Here is a 4746-nt window from a genome sequence, read left to right as displayed (position 1 = left end):
GAATATTACAATAAATCTATGCTTTTAATTGTTATTACTCTTTTCCAATTGATTTTAGAAAATCGAAGTTTTACGGATTCCGCAAGAAAGGGAACTGGTGGAATGAGAGAACCGCAGGTACCGTAAAGTTCCCGAAGAACAAGGTTACTAGCAAGGTTTGGCTTCTCATATAAACAAAATTCATTTGTGCTTCTTTGTTTATGTTGCTTATTCTCTTATTCTTCAGTTCATAAGTAGTTAGAGAAGTTTAAATGATAATTGTTTGAGCCTCATATAATAATGTCGAACGTGGTTCTTTTGCTGTCATTATAGTAGTTAAATCTAAGAAGGTTAATTGGTTCATTTGTGCAGCTAAGTTTTGTTCTTTTTTTTGTTTATGCAGAGCAAAAGCAATGGTGAGTGTGGTTCTTTAGCTGTAAGCACTCCAAATCATTGAAAAAGGTAATTCATGGATTGCATATTTTTTCATTTGAAAATCATACTAGAACAATATAATATGATATGAGAAGCTGTTAATGCTCTAGCTTGATTTATATTTATAAGAAATTATGAACTGATTGATTGAATACCTTATCTGCTTTTGCTTTGCTACTGCTACCTGACTCTGTGTTCCAATCTTAGCCTCAGGTGCCTTCTTCCCGTATTTGTAGAACTTCTCTCAAGAGCTTCAAAAGCTTAAGGAGTATCGCATGAACCAGAAATCCATTGATTCAATGATACCTATATATACAACTCTCTTATTAATGCTTTTACTTTTTTTAATTTTTGTTGTCACATCACATGGTATTCTTGATCTTTTTCTTTACATTGTTCATTTTCATTGGTCATTGCATTTCTTGCAATTTCTAATAATTGGTCAAAATTTTAAAAGAATGTCAAAACAAAGTTCTTTATATAATTTTGTATCTGTCTAGATGTGAATCTAACAAGGGCCATGCCTAATTGCGCTTATGCGATTGTAGGTTCATGCTGATTGAATTCATATTTCTTATGCTTGGTCACTTGGTGTAGAAGGGTTCTTTCTTTAGAAAAGAAAAATGTGATACAATATTGACATAGTTATGTTGCATAGTGCGCTCTGCTTTTTTGTTTGAACTGCTAATTTGGTTTTGCTTGTGGTTGCACTAAGAGAAAACAGAACATGCGGCTGAGAAATCCTTTTGCTTCAGTTAGCATGGGAGAGGAGAAGCCATTTGATTTCTTACGCACTTTATTTGGTAACTACAATACCTCCTTTATTTGATTTCTTATGCATTTCTCGATGATAAGTTCTTTGTGATATGTTTCTTTTGTCAAGGTAAAACAAAACTCTCACAGGGTTTTTAAATTTTATTAGACTGCAGGTGCCATAGGGGGCATTGCTGCTTCACTGATTTGCGTTCCAACAGAGGTAAATTAGTTCTAATTTGTAAGAATGATATTTCATGGTTGACTTATTTTTTGTTCTAATTAATTGTTTATAGTTGTGGTATTTTTCATTTTCAATTGATTGAACCTCACTTTGACTGCTTTTGGTTTTGCTTTAATACTTGGAATATCATAAAACAGAAAAGTGATAAGAACATAGTGATAAGCACAGCTTTTGTGTTACTGTGATGGTATTTTTGCTTTTGCTTTAGTTAGCATTATCATTATCGTTATTAATATTGTAATGGTGTGGCCCTGGAATTGGACTCGCATCAGATCATGCTTCTGCTTCTGTGGATTGTGTGGTGGCAAGGAAGAATGCTTCTTCAAGAAGGAACCTTGATGCTATTGAGAGAGCAACACATAGGGAAGAGGTATTCTTCTTTCTCCATCATCATCTTCTACTTCAATTCTTAGTGTTTTTTTATTTATTTAATTGATTCATTTATGTTGTTTTCTCTTCAGACACTGCATTTTCATGTTCATATAATTGTTGTAAATTGAAGCCTCTTCTCTTCCACAACTCAATGACAGTTCTTGATTGCTTAATTGATCAAAGACTATACATTTTATGATGGTGGGTTTCTACTGCATTTGATTTTATTCTTTGTTGTGCTACTAACTTCCAGATTTAGACCTGCTGTATGCAACATCATGCTGGTGTCTTCAGTGTGACTTTAATATATCTGTAGTTGAAGGGAATGTGATTTAAAACCTATTAATATTAATCTAGAATGAATGCCATTGTCAGCATTAGTCATTATAGATAAACTAAAAGCCTGTATATCTAGTAAGTGCGATATCTCACTTGTATTGGCACAAATTTTCTATAAATATTCGACAAGATATATATCCAACTCTAGCACAACAACCAATTTGAAGCACTGAATTTATACTTTTGGTTGGTCTTAATATCTTGTAAATGAAAATTCACCAAGAAGATTATGCAAGAATGTCTTCTTTTATTTCTCCAACATCTCCAGGATATGTATAATTGAAGCTTCGAGAGAAACCGGTGTAGTAATAATCAACAGTTCAGCCCTCGTTGAAACAATGATGGACCCGGTATGAATATGTTGGCCTTGATGTTATAGCTAGTGGGAAAACTAGTAAGAACAAAGCACCATAAGAAAATTACTTTCCCTTTGGTGATCAACTCTTCTGAATCAAACCTATCAAGTTCAAGAAGAATTCATGCACATATGGTTGATGGATGTTGATTCATGTCCATTTTTTGAGAAAGAATTCAGTTAATCTTTTTGTAATATATGTAAAATTGTGTAAATTTTAGTATGGTTGAACAATATACTGAGAATTATAGTTGATAATACATTTTGTTTATGTTTTGAATTATATTGACTTGCTTGTTTATAATAATTTTCTTTTAATTTTATAATACGATGAATTTGTTTATTTTTTGTAATATTATAAATATTTGAATATAAATTAGATAAAAATTTGTACTAAATTTATATTTATTTTGTATGAAAATAATTTTATTTTGTAATTGAAAAAATAAAAAAAATCTATTTTAGTTTACTGACAGATTTACAAACAGATTTTCTGTCTATAATAAGAGTGTGAGATGATTTTCTAAGGTTTAAATTACAGACGAAAAATCTGTCGAAAAATCTGTTTGTAATTACAGACGGAAAATCCGTCTGTAATTACAGACAGAAAATTCGTCGGAAAATTTGTCTGTAATTACAGACGAAAAATTCATCGGAAAATCCGTCTTTAATTACAGACGGAAAATTTGTCGGAAAGTTCATCGGCTTGGGGAAATGGATGGAGAATTTACAGAGGAAAAATTCGTCGGTAACTAGTAAAAATTCGTCGGTAATTTTTCGACGGAAAAAAATCCGTTGGTAAATAATTTTCGACGAGGCTTTTACAGAGAGACAAAATCTGTCGGTAATTTCATCGGTAACCAAAAATTCGTCTGTAATATCAACTAAATCTGTCTGTAAATCTATCTATATTAACCTATTTTCTAGTTGTGATGATAAGAAGATTTTATACTAATAAGCTTTTTAAATCATTTAGAAAAGATGACTAATGGCACTAAGAATTTAAAAATAATGTTTGATGGTCAAAAATAATATTTTTTGAAAACTAACTTGGGATATATTGAGATAATAACTGAGAAAAAGCTAAAAACAAAACCTTTTTGTTGTGTATCCTATAAGTTTGTTCATTATATTAAGAACGATTTCTAATTAAAAAAAGAAATATTCTAAAACCGCAATAACCTAGAAAAGTCCTAAATTGTATACGAGAAGAAGCTTGTGATCACAAACCTAAAGGACCATTAGGAGGACTAATTTTAGATAAATTTTAGAATTTCGTCTCTTGAAAATTAATATTTTACTATTTTAATTTATTTAGAAATGATAATTAACATAAAAGGGGTAAAATATAATTGTTAAAAAATTTTGAACATTATGACTAGTACAGAAATAATTATATCTTGACTCCTAAGCTTTGCAAGAATTGTAGTTTGCTCGTTTAGGGAATTAAATGTGAAATTTTAAATTTTATAAATTATGTGTGTGCCATGTGAATTATAATATTTAGGGGCTCATTTATAAAGATTAGAAAATAAGTGTTTCAGTTTAAAACTCTAGTTAACTAAACTCGAGTTCTCGAACAATACCTGTAACACCTTACCATACAGAGTCTTATGCTTAAGTCATAATTCAGAGATGGTAAGTTATTACGACCTCTAAAATAAAAATTTAGTACGTATAGTAGTATGAATGATTGATTATAACTAGGAGCCTTTGTAGAAAAAGGGGTAAACAAAAACCGCAACCTTAAAGCGCAACACTCCGATCGATAACGTAACGAACAAGGATAACCAACGCGAGATTATATATATACAAAGGAGTGTCAAAAACAGGAATATCAAGACTCAAGATCCGGCTGCGAAGATAACCGGTCCGAGCATAACAATATATACATATGATAAAATAAGGAAAACCCCAAAGGAAACCCAAAGGGACACAAATACATAAAACCTATTCTCCAAAATCTCCCATAAGAGGAGTCATCACAGTTTGTATTATTTAATGGAGATAAAAGTATCTAAGCAAAACATATAAACCAAAACATAGCCCCGAGAACAAAGGATCTTCGCAAATCTAGAAGTCTCCAGCATGCCTCAGCAAGAAACCTCACGTCCTGCATCTGAAAACCACAAAATCCGCATGGGTGAGAACCAGAGGTCCCCAGCATGGTAACAGCTTCCACATATATAATACATAATAATAGAGGAAAGCCGAAGGCAATCCTAGAACTTCCTCCAAATAATATCAAAGCTTATAAACAAGCTAAACC

This window comes from Arachis duranensis, chromosome 5 (genome assembly GCF_000817695.3).
Source record: "Arachis duranensis cultivar V14167 chromosome 5, aradu.V14167.gnm2.J7QH, whole genome shotgun sequence".
Taxonomy (NCBI): domain Eukaryota; kingdom Viridiplantae; phylum Streptophyta; class Magnoliopsida; order Fabales; family Fabaceae; genus Arachis; species Arachis duranensis.
Note: the sequence above shows the minus strand (reverse complement) of the source record.